The sequence below is a fragment of the Macaca nemestrina genome, chromosome 8, assembly GCF_043159975.1.
Source record: "Macaca nemestrina isolate mMacNem1 chromosome 8, mMacNem.hap1, whole genome shotgun sequence".
NCBI classification, from domain to species: Eukaryota; Metazoa; Chordata; class Mammalia; order Primates; family Cercopithecidae; genus Macaca; species Macaca nemestrina.
Window position 1 is genome coordinate 87,984,436 of NC_092132.1, and position 15,310 is coordinate 87,999,745.

Below are 15,310 nucleotides of genomic sequence, written 5' to 3' on the forward strand. Positions count from 1 at the left end.
AGTATTACCAGTTTCCTTTTTTTTTTTTTTTTTTTTGAGATGGAGTCTTGCTCTGTCACCCAGGCTAGAGTGCAGTGGCACAATCTCGGCTAATTACAACCTCCACCTACTGGGCTCACGCGATTCTCTGGCCTCAGCCTCCCAAGTAGCTGGGATTACTACCTAATCCATGTACTCTCAGAGAGTTGGTGACAGGGTGTGGACAGCGAGGTGAAGGCACACCGGGCTCCACGCTTTCATGAATCTTACTGAGGAGCAGGCCCTGGAGACTCGCCTTGGAGGTAGAAGCAGGGGATGGGCTGATGGATTGGGTGGACATAAGGGAAAAGAGGAAATCAAAAACAACACCTATATATGAGGGCTGGTGATGCACACACCTATCATTCCAGCTACTCGAGAGGCAGAGGCAGAAGGATTGCTTAAACTCAGTAGTTCAAGACCAGTCTGGGAAACAAAACAAGATTCTGTCTCAAAAAAAAAAAAAAAAAAAAATTTAATACCTGGAATTTTTCCCATAGATATCATAGATATTTGTGAAATGTTTATTAAAGCATTTTTATAATAAAAACTAAATACTAGCCAGTGAAAATGTGGTTAAATAATGATGGTGCACAGAACACTACACAAGCATTAAAATACATTTTTTAAGAACTACCATGGGACACTCTAGAGTGGCCTCCAATGACCCTGGCCTTTTGGAGTTGATACCCTTATGTAAAGGTGAGGGATGTCACTTCTAAGACCAGGATACAAACTGTGGCTTCCATCTTGCTCTCTCTTGACTGTGTCCATGCTCACTCTGAGGGTGGCCCTGCAGAGAGGTTCGAGTGGCAAGAAACTGATGTCTATGGCCAGCAGCCCTTGGGGACCTGCAACCTGCAGACTGCCACTTGAGTTAGTGTGCAGTGGATGCTTCTCTGGCTTCCCCCTCATTGTGGCCAGTGAGAGACCCTGAGCTGGGGGACCCAGCTAAGTACACCATGTTACTGCCGTGGGGATGACGGTACCCAGGCAGCCCTTCAAGTGATCCCTTTCACTTTGTTAGGCCGTGCTCCTTTTGTAGGTCATTAAAAAAAATTGACAAATCAATGCTTTAAAATTAAAAATAAAACTATTTCATTCAAATAGTCTCCAATTGTACAATGCCTTGTTGTCCTAAAGGGGGACAGTTGGAGATATTTGGAGTTTCAAACCTGATGAATGAGATGCGGGGAAGAGTAACTGGATGGAAATTGCTCAGCAGGCCTGGTGCCTGTGGGAGCTCATAAGGCACCAGTAGTTTCTCCCAGGTGTTTGGCCACTAACTCATCACCAGGGCATGCTGGTACATGCTGAGGAGTAAACCAAGTCCTGGGTGTTGAGTCCTTTTCTTCTCCTGGCTATTGGTGGTCATTGTCTTCTCTTCTGAACTAGTATCTTATGACAGGGATTGAGAAGGAGCAACTTAATAATCATTTTTACTTTCTTCCTTATCAACCAGACCCAGATTTAATTCAAGGAAGCAATGTGTCCTAGTAAAGAGCTACATTTTCCAGCCACAATGCTGTGTGGTCCTGTGACAGTTTTTAAAAGAAAATTAAATGGAAGATCTTGGGTGAAACTTCTAGGAAATCTCCTTCTGCCCTTTAATGTTTATTTTCTTTCTTCCTGGAACAGGGGTAGGATGGCTGGAGCTCCAGCAGCCATCCTGTGACTACAAAGGGCAAAAAAAAAAAAAAAAAAACCCATGCTAGGGATAGCTGTAAGGAAGGACAGAGGGAGAATAGGTCTTTGACCAGCTGCCAAATCCATTATGGACTGCCCTTTACTGGACTTCTTTGGCCTAAGATAAACATACATCCCAGTCTTCTCTAAGCAACTGTTATTTATATTATCTGTATATATAAACAACATTACATTAAGGAGACATCAAGATGATAGTAGCACATTAAATAGAAAAAGGCGAGATTACAAACCCCAGACATTGTGCCTCAATCTTGCATCTCCTACAAAAACAAAGCAAGTAATTGTGGCAAACCAATCAATTTATTTAATGAGTATTTATTGAGTGTCAATTATTTGCCAACTCTGGGATGATGAAGAAAAAAATTAGCACATCAGGCCAGGAGCGGTGGGTCACGCCTGTAATCCCAGCACTTCGGGAGGCTGAGGCAGGCAGACCACGAGGTCAGGAGGTCAAGACCATCCTGGCCAACATGGTGAAACCCCATTTCTACTAAAATACAAAAAATTAGCCAGTTGTGGTGGTGCGTGCCTGTAGTCCCAGCTACTGGGGCGGGAGGCAGGGAATCGCTTGAACCTGGGAGGTGGAGGTTGCAGTGAGCTGAGATCACACCACTGCACTCCAGCCTGGCAATAGAGCAAGACTCCATCTCAAAAAATAATAATAATATTAATAATAATAATTAGCACATCAGTGGGTTCCAGGATGTTAAAAGTCAGACTTCAGCACATGTGTGTATATGCCTGTGCTGCCTTCAATTAAATGTCAATCAAAGCAACATCATCAACTGTAAACCAACAAATTAGTTTTAAACACATTAAGCTAGGATGATGCCATCCATGCATAGGCTGAGCAGTCCCTGTAAGTTTCACATGCTTCCTGTCTAACATATGAGATAAGGACTGCAGGAGATATTAGATATTGTTAGTGGTAGAGACTTAAAACAAATTTCTTACTATTTCAAAGCTTTTGGATATTGCTTTTAAAAATGAAAGTGACTATTCGTGTCTATTTACATGAGCAAATCAGAATTGAATTGTCTCTGTCTTGTGTAACTAGAAGTGTTTTGAAATGAAAATGCAGGCCACTGGCAACCAACTGCCAATTTCAGATGAATGAAAACAGCCGTGGTGTGCTCATTGATTCTGTCTGGGGGATGTGATGGTATGCATTTGGACAGTTTGTATCTTAGCAAGACAACTTTTTAATGCATTTCATGCAGAGGAGTTGGGTTTAAAAAAAGCACTGACAGAGCTAACTTGACTGTCTCTTCGCCATTGGTCCTGTCCATTCTGAGTCCTGATTCCTCTCCATCTGGATCCTCCCCCTGCAGCCCAGTGCTGGGAGGGGCTAGCACAGCTAACTGACTTACTCGAAGTGCACTACACTGGAGATTCAGAGATCAGAAGGCATGGGCATCAGGCATCTGAGCCAAAGCTAAGTCATCATAGTCCCTGTGACCTGCGTGTAAACATCCAGATGGCCGGTTCCTGCCTTAAGTGATGACAGTCCACCACAAAAGAAGTGAAAATGGCCTGTTCCCACCTTAACTGATGGCATTACCTTGTGAAATTCCTTTTCCTGGCTCATCCTGGCTCAAAAGCTCCCCCACTGAGCACTGTGTGACCCCCATCCCTGCCTGCCAGAGAACAACCCCCTTTGACTGTAATTTTCCTTTACCTACCCAAATCCTACAAAACGGCCCCACCCCATCTCCCTTCGCTGACTCTCTTTTCGGACTCAGCCAGCCTGCACCCAGGTGAAATAAATAGCCTTGTTGCTCACACAAAGCCTGTTTGGTGGTCTCTTCACAAGTCGAGCATGAAAATGGGTTCCTGTCCTGAGGGACTGACAGTCTGTCTTTGTTCTCTAGGAATCAACTAATGAGAAGTCTCAAATGCCTTGTAAAATTTCAAGTCTGAAAGCAGGGGCTGTTTCACAGCAGTCTCCAACAGCGGTAGTAAGGATGTACCTGCCTAATAAGCATTATAGAATGACCATAGGTGTTTAGAACTTTCCTCTCCAAGATTAAAATAACTTCATTATCTTGATTTGTTGGTTCATAACTTTTTAACAGTTTACCTAGAACAGACTAAGAAAATAGCACATGATGTCAGAAAGAACAACAGGCTAGGAGAGTGTGAAAGTAATTTTTAAGCAGAAAAGGAGAATACAAAGGTGAATTTTGGCTCATCATTACCTCTCTGCCCTTGGAAAAATAACCTTTCTGAATCTTGGTGTCAGGCCTCTGAGCCCAAGCCAAGCCATCCTATCCCCTGTGACTTGCACGTATATGCCCAGATGGCCTGAAGTAACTGAAGAATCACAAAAGAAGTGAAAAAGGCCCTGCCCTGCCTTAACTGATGACATTCCACCACAAAATAAGTGAAAATGGCCGGTCCTAGCCTTAGGGGATGACATTACCTTGTGAAATTCCTTTTCCTGGCTCATCCTGGTTCAAAAAGCTCCCCCACTGAGCACCTTGTGACCCCCACTCCTGCCCGCCAGAGAACAACCCCCCTTCGACTGTAATTTTCCTTTACCTACCCAAATCCTATAAAACGGCCCCACCCTTATCTCCCTTCCCTGACTCTCTTTTCGGACTCAGCCCGCCTGCACCCAGGTGACTAAAAAGCTTTACTGCTCACAAAAAGCCTGTTTGGTGGTCTCTTCACACAGACGCACATGACACTTGGTTTTCACATTATTACAATAATATTGCCTGTGTTACCCACTGCTGAGGTTGGAGGATTATGAGCCATAATATGTGTGAAAGCACTGAGTATTGAAGGTGCTGTGCAGATGGAAGATTGTTATTATTGCTACGCCTACAGCCAGTGCTGGTATTGTCACATTTGCATCCAGAATTTTGGGTAGGATGCACTTAAGGGAAGAGACCACCCCTCATATCATCTTATGCCCAATTTCTGCCTCTAAAGAAAGAAGAAGTAAAAACTAAAAGGCAGAAATGAAATCCACAGGCAGACAGCCCAGCGCTGCACCCTGGGCCTGGTAGTTAAAGATCCACCCCTGACCTATTGGTTCTGTTATCTGTAGATTACAGACATTGTATAGAAACACACTGTGAAAATCCCTATCTTGTTTTGTTCCGATCTAATTACCGGTACATGCAGGCCCCCGTCACGTACCGCCTGCTTGCTCAATCAGTCACGACCCTCTCACATGCACCCCTTAGAGTTGTGAGCCCTTAAAAGGGACAGGAATTGCTCATTCAGGGAGCTCAGTTCTTGAGACAGGAGTCTTGCCGACGCCCCTGGCTGAATAAACCACTTTCTTCTTTAACTCGGTGTCTGAGGAGTTTTGTCTGCCGCTCGTCCTGCTACACACTGACATAGACATTTCATTTCTTTGCATCTATTTTGAGAAAACCAAGCCAGGGAAATGCAATGGAATTCTACATTAAAAATTACTTTCTACAAGTACCAACTATTTGTTTTTATAGTAAATAGGTGCTGTTCACAGTATTAACTGATAATTGTCAATTGATTTTTTTTTTGAGACTTTTGGGGAGGAGTTTTACTTTCCCCTAAGAAATTAATCCATTACCTTACATATATTTGAATGTAATTGTAATATTTCCTCTTTGGAAAGATAACTAAAGCACAAAATATTTTAAAGATGGTACTTTCAGATAATTTTATATTGTGAATCTCGAAAATTTGAGACAGGTCTCAGTTAATTTAGAAAGTTTATTTTGCCAAGGTTGAGGACACACATCCATGACACAGTCTCAGAAAGTCCTGATGACTTGTGCCCAAGGTGGTCAGGGCACAGCTTGGTTTTATACATTTTTGGGAGACATGAGTAATCAATCAATATATATAAGCAGTACATTGGTTTGGTCTGGAAAAGCAGGACAACTTGAAGCAAAGACAGGAAGATTCCAAGCAGAAACGGCTTCCAGGTCGCAGATAGTTGAGAGACAAATGGTTGCACTCTTTTGAGCTTCTGAATAGCCTTTCCAAAGGAATCAATCAGATATGCATCTATCTCAGTGAGCAGAGGGATGACTTTGAATAGAATAGGAAGTAGATTTGCCATGAGCAGTTCCCAGCTTGAAGGGGCCCAAGATGTTTTCCTTTCACAATATCCAGAAACTCAGAGGAGAAATGATTCATCTAAGGCCAGGATATGAGTAGGTAACAGTCTCCATGGCATCCCTACCCCCACATTCATCTTCTCACTTTGCACAATCTATTGTTTTTTGTCACTGCAATAAATGCAACTGGATCCCTGGGCTGTGTGGCTTGAGCTGGCAGAATCCTGGTAAGCTGCCAACTCTCTTGTGGCTGTTGCAGCTTCCACAGGTCTCTTGAGGAAGAGTAAATACTCAACATATCAGTTTCAAAGCAGACAACGATACAGGAGTTATTAAGAAATAATTTTAGGCAGATAGTAAGGGTAAAGTCTCTTGGTGAAAATCTTCCTGTAATAACAAACCTCCCTGAATCAGCTCTTTTCTAACAGAAAAGGCAGCTTAACAGGCCAGGCCAGCAAGCTTTGATATGCAAATGCCAGCCATTAGGAACTAGGTTCACCCAATCTGGTGATTTCCACCATTTTCTCCTTGTTACCAAGTGTACCAAGTGTCCTGGCCAGCTCCAGATAATACCATGTGCTCAGAACATCACGGTGACTCACATTTGCATATTAAAGGGCTAAGGTGGGAGGGCCAGCTTTTTCGTAGGCTACGTAAATGACATACCTGGTCAAACCAATCCCCTGGGCCCTATGCAAACCAGACTCTGCCTCCTCCAGCATCCCAATATAAGCAACCATTTTTCTGCCACACACAGGGTTGTCTCTTTGTTTGAATCCCCATTCCCTCCGTCTCTGTATGGGGGAGCTGTTTTCTTCTTCCTTCTTTCTTGCCTATTAAACTTTTTGCTCCTTAAAACCACTGCACATGTGTCCATGTTGTTAATCCTATTGGTGCGAGACCAAGGACCCTGGTGTTCTTCCAGTCATTGGAGCCATATCATTTTGGTGTGTTGGCCGGGAAAGGGAATTCATTCATCGGACTGGTGAGTATGGAGTGAATCTCAATCTTAAATCTGTCCTTTAATCTCAAGGCTCTCTTCCAGCTACCCTGTCACTAATCTTTCTTTCTCTCTTTATCTGCAGTCTCTTACTCTCTCTGTGTGTATCTAATGTGCAGGAATCTTTACAGTTCAGGGAAGCAGGTCTATTAGAAAAGATCACAAATTATAGCAGGCAGTAACTCAATAAACATCTCTCTGTGGTTTCTCTGGTGAGCATGTGGTATTTCTAAGCCAGCACTGCCACCTAATGGAAATAAAAATCCTCTTCATGAGATACATTGCTGGTCCTCTGAGGTACATTGCAGCTTCACAACTTTTCCATTTTGTGCTTTTCTACTGCTACTTCTGTGGATGGGAAAGCTCTGCTTTCAACAGTTAGGAGTAAGATGTCTTCCTCAGCCAGATTTTAGTCCCAATATTGTCCCATGAGTAGGAAAACATTCATTCGGTTCCTATTCCTAAGGCACCTATTCTGTCTCCAATTAAGACACTACTTAATTAGTAAGGTGACTTTAAGTTCAGAAGTTAACCAGAACTGTTTTTTAAGAGTAAGTGCTTTACCACGGGTCATAATAGCAGACTATCTAGCACATTGTCTTCATTAAAGGATCCTTGCCCAAAGGTGACACAGTCTCTCTGGAGATCCATTTCTTGGTGAGCCAGGAAAACCACACAGGCTTTAGGAAATCAAAGGGAAATCACACAAGGCAGTTAAGCTAAGTTTGCATGGGTAAGCATGGTTAACCCCATCACTTAGTTCATCTGGTTCAATGGCTTGGAGGACCATGCCTACCACCATGGGAGGCACATTTAACATGGCACTGGGATCCAGAAGACAGGGAGGGGAAACATTCAGAGGATGCTCCCTGTCTCCTTCTCCACTCTGGGTCATACAGAAAGGAAAGACACTAAGGGGATGCTGTTATTCTCGCTTCTTTTCCTTTTTCTTTTTCCTTTCTTTTTTTTTTTTTTTTTTTTTTGAAACAGAGTCTCACTCTGTCACTCGGGCTGGAGTGCAATGGTGTGATCTTGTCTCACTGCAACCTCCGCCTCCTGGGTTCAAGTGATTCTTCTGCCTCAGCCTCCTGAGTAGCTGGGACTATAGGTGCATGCCACCCCGCCTAGCTAATTTTTGTATTTTTAGTAGATACGGGCTTTCACCATGTTGGCCAGGTGGATCTCGAACTCCTGACCTTGTGATCCACCCGCCTTGGCTGGCCTCTCAAAGTGCTGGGATTACAGGCATGAGCCATGGCACCTGGCCTATTCTCACTTCTTTTTCTAAATGGGTAATAAATTATCTCCAGCTTTCACCCTTCTGGAGTGCACTCTGAAACACTGGAACTTCCTTAAGCTCAGAACTTTAAATAAAAAAGCAACTCATTTTCTTTCACACAAGGGAATGACATTTTTACTAAACCTTTGCAAGCATTGTAGATCAACCCAGCTCTTTTAGCAGTCATATCAGGCAGGGCCAGGGAAAACAGTTTCCCAAAATTAAAAAAGCAACTTTCAGGGGAACCATCTGAGGATTCCCCTTAGTTAAGGCCCCCTCAAGTTCCCTTCTCTTTACAAAACCTTGGGCAAATAAAGGGAAACTTAGGCAGATTTTCTAAAAACCCTAATAGGTATATAGAAGCTTTCCAAAGTTTAACTCAGGTGTTTAATCTCACATGGCGGAATGCTATGCTGCTCCTAAAGCAGACCCTCACTGCAGCTGAAAAGCAAATAGTTCTGCAAGCAGCAGATAATCTTGAAGATGAGCAATATATCTCCTGTAATACACCGAAAGGGAAGAAAGTAGATAGGGAAAGTCAAGAAATAGCAGAAACACCATTCCCAATAGAGAGGTAAGCAGTTCTGGTAAACAATTCTAAATGGAATCCCAATAGTTCAAGAAATAAATGGAAAGAAAGCACGTTTTCATATGCATTTTAGAAGGCCTGCAGAAAACCAGGGCCAAACCTCACAATTAAATTCTCTATTATGGACCAAAAGCCAGATAAGAATCCTGTAGCCTTTCTGGAAAGGCTAAGAGGGGCACTAATCAAGTACACTTCCTTACCTCGTAATTCAGCTGAGGAATAGCTCCTCCTGAAGGACAAGTGTATTACGCAGGCAGCTCCCGATATTATGAGGAAACTACAAAAGCAAGCTGTATGACCAGAGAGTATCTTAGAGACCCTCTCAAAGGCAGTCACTTTGGTCTTTTATAATGGGGTCCAGGAGAAGCCCACAAGAAGGAAATAAAGCTCAGGAGAAGGACAGAGGCTCTAGCAGCAGCTTTGCAGGTTTGTAAAGTCCAGAATCCCCAAGCTGCATCTGCTAGTTGCTATTGGTGTGGCAGGCCAGAGCGTTTTAAGAAAGAATGACCAGGCAGCAAGATTAAGAAACCTTGACCTTGTCCAGGCTGTGGCAAAAACCACAGGAAATGGAACTGCCCCAGAGGATCACTGAGTTCAGGACCAGTCTCACAGATGGTCCAGCAAAACTGACGGGTCCTGGGGCTCCAAGCTTGCCTCCAGAGGCTCAAATAGCCATTACAGCACAGGAGCCCCAAGGTGATTCTGGAAATTAAAGGAAGAAAAGTAAACCTCCTTCTAAACACGAGAGCCAGTCTCTCTCATTCCTCTATAATCCAGGCCTCCCCTCTTCCCATAGCACAACTGTAAAGGGCATCTCAGGAAAAACTCTAATCCAATATTTTTCTCAACCTTAGTTGTAGTTAGGAGGACCTATTTACACACGCTTCCAAGCCATTGTCATTATACCTCTATTAGTCAAAAAAGCCTCCAAGTTAACCCTAGGAAATAATTCAACTGCTTATAGCCCACATCATGTGGCAGGATCACTGTATTCTTAGTTGGTAAAGCAAGAAGTACATAAGGCAGGATAAGCAGTAGTCACTCTTCCCAAACATAAGCACTGAGTTAGCTGAGCTAGTAGCTCTTTTTTTTTTCAAGAAATTTTTGTTTGAGTTTATCTGTTAAACAGCTTAATTGAGATACAATTCATATACTATACATTTTACTCATTTAAAGTATACAATTCAATGATTTTTAGTATAGTCACAGTTATCTACAAATATTCAGTTTTAGAATCGACTCAAAATGAAACTGAACACCCTTTCCCTTTAGCTACTATTAGTCCCTATCCCCCATTTCTCTCCAACAGCCTTGAGCATCCACTAATCTACGTTGTGTCCTTCTAGATTGTTCTGACTATGGGTATTTACTGTAAATTGAATAATGTAATATGAGGTATTTTGTGATTGGTTTCTTTCTTTTTGTTGTTGTTGTTGTTATTATTTTTTTAATTTTTATTTATTTATTTATTTATTTATTATTATACTTTAAATTCTAGGGTACATGTGCATAACGTGCAGGTTTGTTACATATGTATACTTGTGCCGTGTTGGTGTGCTGCACCCATCAACTCGTCAGCACCCATCAACTCGTCATTTACATCAGGTATAACTCCCAATGCAAAGAGCTAGTAGCTCTTAAAAGAGCACTTAAATTAAGCAAGGGAAAGGTAGCTAACATTTATACTGACTCCAAGTATGAGGGAAAGGTAGCTAACATTTATACTGACTCCAAGTATGCTTTCCTGATTTTCCATACTCATGCTTCCATCTAAAAGGAAAGGCATTTTCTTACCACTAATGGATCTCCTATAAAATATCACCAGGAAATTGGTAGATTATTATCCTCAGTTTTTCTTCCACAAAAAAATAGCAGAGATGCATTGTAAGCAACATCAAAAAAAAAAAAAAAAAAGAAAAAAAAAAAGAAATAAAAATAAGGTAGCCAAAGGAAATACATTAGCTAATCAGGCAGCTAAGTCAAAGGCATGAAAGCTTCAAGGCATTAACGTGTTTCAAGCCCCTTCTATTCTAAAAAGGCTCCATAAAAGAAATTAAACCTCAGCATTCCCCTGTAAAAATAGAATAGGCCACTTCTCAAGGGCATACTTTTCAGCCCTCAAGATAGCTATAGTCAGGATGGCAAATTCTATTTACCAACCTCCAGCCAATAAAGGTCCTTGAAATCCTTCACCAAGATTTTCACTTGGGAAAGGATAAATCTTATCAATGCGCTCAGAGATTGTTTTTAGGTAGAAATTCTCTATATTGGTTAAGCATGTAACCTCTCTAGCTCTCTTCCAACAAGAATTACAAGTAGCAAAACCTCACCCCAGAAAATAAAACCGCGTCTCTTCAACCCAGGAAATTTGGTATTAGTAAAAATTCTTACCTCTCTCCTTCTGTAAGCCAAGCTGGGAAGGGCCCTACACTGTTCTTCTTTCAACCCTCTCAGCAGTAAAACTTATAGGAATCAACTCTTGGATACATCACACTCCAGTCAAAGCCTGAAGAGCTGAAGGAGCAACCCCCAACAGCCCAAAAGAAAGAACTGAATATCAATGTGGAGAAACAGAAAATCTCAAACTAAAAATCATAAAAGATAAGTAACCGAGTGAGGGCTACTCATCTTAGTCAGTCCCACCTTTACCTCAACAAATACTTTTTGTCATTTCTGCCCTTTCCTCTCAAAACTTGCCACCAAATATTAGAAAATTTTAATGCATATTTGCAGGCAAACTTCATTTGTACATGGGGTTGCATTTGTAACCTTGGAAATCCCCAAAGGGAAATGGTATATCTTGGCAAGTAAATTTTTAAGCAAAAATTTTTTACTATGCCACGCTTATGGAAATTGTTACAGTCAGTCTACTATTTGCAATAGAACTATACGCTGTGGCACCCACAATGTGCAATCCTGGTTGTAAAATTCTAAATGCTGTAATATTTTGCCTAATTATCATCCTTATAACAGGATTAATTATTGCAGGAAAAATTTATTCAAGGTTGCTTTGCTTACAGCAGGACAGATAGTTATGGATAAGAAGTAAGCATAAAAGTTTTGCTATCATTAAGTTTAATAGGACTTTTTACTAAAGGCTGGTAATATAATGCACTCTAAGCTATAAAAAGGAGGTTATAAAAAATAAATTGTATATAAAAAAGGATTTTGTATGGCAAATACTTGTCCGAAAAGGAAATGACTTGTTGTTTAAAGGAAGAATGTTTAGGACAAGTCAGAAAGTTTAAGTATTTTGTGAGAGTGTCCGTGAAGTCATGAAAAAGTTAATAATGAAAGGAAAGGAATTGTCAAAATTAACACTAAAGTTATTTTTAACCACCCAATAATGTATTTCTGCCAATCATATTGCAAGTTATAAAAATGACATAAGACTAAAATTATTCTCTAATGGCAAGTCAGGGGGGAAATGTCTCTAGGAAAAAGTTACTTTTATATTAATGCTTCTGGTAACGTACAGCGATATCTATTGAAGGCAAATTGTTATTGCAATCCCTTGGTGTAACTAACAGGTATCAAACTTATTTATGGTCTATAGGACCCCCACTAATGGTGATAAATCTTAATGCTCATCTTCTAACCCTATATTTTAAACCTTCTTGTAAAATTTATCTCTTCATCTAGAAGCGATCAAACTCCAAATGATGCTGCGAGCAGAGCCACACATGAACATGCCATTCTTCTGAGGACCCTTAGACCAACCTCAGGAGAAGTCCCAACTGCTGCTCCTCCACATGAAATCCCTTTTCAACCAGAAGTAGCCAGAAAGAATCATCATCAAACACCCCCTAAAGCAGTTAGGTTCACTTCTGTTGTGGGGGGAAATGATACAGGAGTTATTAAGAAATTATTTTAAGCAGATAGTAAGGGTAAAAGTTCTTGGAAATTTTCCTGTAATAAGAAACAACCCCCAAACCATCTCTTTTCTAACAGAAAAGGCAGCTTGAAGGGCCAGGCCAGCAAGCTTTGATATGCAAATGCCAGCCATCTGGAACTGGGTTCACTCAATATGATAATTTCTGCCATCTTCTCCTTGTCACCAAGGTGTACCAAGTGTCATGACTACCTCCAGATAACACCATGTGCTCAGAACATCATGGCGACCTACATTTGCATATTAAAGAGCTGAGGTGGGAGGGCCAGGTTTTTCACAGGCTGCATAAATGACATACCTGGTCAAACCAATCCCCTGGACCCTAGGCAAGCCAGATACTACCTCCTCCCGCATCCCAATATAATCAACTACTTTTCTGCTGCACACAGAGTTTTCTCTTTGATTGAATCCCTCCTCCCTTTATCTCTGTAGGGGGAAGCTGTTTTCTTCTTCCTTCCTCCTATCTTGCCCATTAAACTTTTTGCTCCTTAAAACCACTCCTTGTGTGTCTGTGTTGTTAATCCTATTGACGCGAGACCAAGGACCCTGGTGTTCCCCAAGTCATCAGAGCCATATAAACAACATTCTGGCTAAGAAACAGACAAGCTTCATTTTTATGGTTTATGCCTTCTATCTTTATTTCTCAGTCTTCTTCCCTTCACTCCTCAGATTAAACACATAGCAGCATTAAATGTCGTCTTTGTTTTTAGGACTCAGCATTTTGGACTGTGTAGGTCCATGCTCATTGTGCCTGCTGATGGGGTCCTCATGCCCTTTAGTGACGTTCCTGGGATTGCAGGCTCTAAATGTCACGTGATCTTGTTTGCATCCTTGTGCTCCTTTTTCAGAAAACAATCCCTGCTGCACACAAAGATTGACTTTGTGTGGCTCCTCAGCAAGTCTGGTGGTTCCTTCCTGCCTCTCTTCTCCCTTCCCCATTCTGGATTTTTCTCCTCTCTGCTTCCCATTCCATCATAAGGGAATGGGGCCAAGTATTTTGGATGGGAAACAGGAACTGAGACGAGACGTGAATGCTGAAGAAATAGCAAGACTAAAGATAGCAGTGCTTTGAAAAACTAGGATTGTGTAACATGGACACATGCAAGTGATGACCCTTCCCCCTACCCCCTATTCTAGTCTTTTCTGTCCCCAAACCCTGGCCCTTGGGAAGATTCTGGGACAAGGAGTGGGTTACCCAGGGTGATCTGGGGGTTGTGCCTATGCTCCTGGTGAACATTTGATGCTAGCATGCTTGGAGCCATCTGATAAGCTCTTGCGTGCCAGGAGCTGGCATGGGTGGAGGAGAGGACCCCAGCAGCTTTCTTGGTGAAGAGGTGGACAGCACTCTGTGGAAGTAGCAGTCACATGTTCCTTTAGCTGGGGCCAGGGTTAGTGAAGAGGGTTTAAAGGAAGCATGGGGAGCAGGAGGAATGAGAGGCAATTATTTCCTCAAATGTTAGAGAAAGCCAGTGCTCCTCACTCCGGAAGCCAGGCTGTTGGGAATCAGGGGTGGGAAACACAGTTCTGGAAGCTGCCCTCTGCTCTTCCTCAGTTTGCTGGGGCTCTGTCAGCCTTTAACTGATGAACTTCCTTGTCAGTTCAAAGTCAAATAAATGACTTTGGGCAAGTCACTTAAACTCTTTGGGTCAGTTTTTCCTCCTTTAAGTTGAGAAAATTGATGGTGACTTCACAAGTGGGTATAAATATTGCATTAAAGATAATAGAAGTGGCCGAGTGCTGTGGCTCACGCCTGTAATCCCAGCACTTTGGGAGGCCGAGGTGGGCGGATCATGAGGTCAGGAGATCGAGACCATCCTGGTTAATACGGTGAAACCCCGTCTCTACTAAAAATACAAAAAATTAGCTGGGCATTGTGGCTGTGCCTGTAGTCCCAGCTACTCGGGAGGCTGAGGTAGGAGAATGGCGTGAACCCAGGAGGCGGAGCTTGGAGTGAGCCAAAATCATGCCATTGCCCTCCAACCTGGGAGACAGCAAGATTCCATCTTAAAAAAAAAAAAAAAAAAAAAAAGATAATAGAAGTTAAAGTGCTCTGTGGAGTGTAACTTGCTATATGTTACTTTGAGTTAGGACCTCGGTGTGTTTTTAGACTACACATCTACTATTCTAGGTAACTTAAAACTATTTCTCTCAAATGCTAATGAGCTGTCCTGAGTAGCACAGTAGGTGTGTTTCTTTCCCCAGGACTTCTTGGGAGCTTTGGAGGTTGTTCCGTGCACTGGAAGACCTCCAAAGCTGCCCCCTACTTTAACAGCATGGCTGAGTGTTGTCGGGAGGGGACAGAGTTCTGCCTGGCTGGACTGCCACGTGCAGGGGAGATGCCCCACTGGCAGTGCCTCAAGAGTGAAAGGGGCAAACCTGGGGTTCCTTCAGCCAAGGAAGGTTCCAGATAGGGTAGGAGGAGATGGGTGGACGCCTTGGTAGCCACTCCCACTCACCCCTGCACTTACGACTTGGGGTTTCATGCCCTGCTCCTTTAACGCTGTGTCAAAGAGAGATGCCAAGTTTGACCAAACAACCCCGCCCTGCCATTTGCCATGTGGCCCTGCCTGTGGGGAGTTGCAGAGAAATACATGAGCACACCAGGAAGAGTTTTGAATGAAAAAATTGTTTAGACACAGGGTGTCACTATGTTGCCCAGGCTGGTCTCTAACTCCTGGCCTCAAGTGATCCTCCTGCCTCAGCCTCCAGAGTAACTGGGACTACAGATGCATGCCACTAAGCCTGACTAAAGTTTTGAAAAATTTAA

The 15,310-nt window shown here is 42.5% G+C and overlaps 1 protein-coding gene across 7 annotated transcripts in view; it reads right to left on the minus strand.

Moving 5' to 3' along the window:
* LOC105482255 (uncharacterized) overlaps positions 1-15,310 on the minus strand; it is a 220,647-nt gene that overhangs the window by 40,698 nt on the left and 164,639 nt on the right. For 5 of the 7 annotated variants that reach the window (XR_011607010.1, XR_011607012.1, XR_011607011.1 and 2 more), the window contains one exon: positions 11,043-11,165. The exons of the other annotated variants lie outside the window; for them this stretch is intronic. The gene's annotated coding sequence lies outside the window, so the exon portion shown is untranslated. The remainder of the gene's footprint in view (positions 1-11,042; positions 11,166-15,310) is intronic. 7 annotated transcript variants of the gene reach the window in all.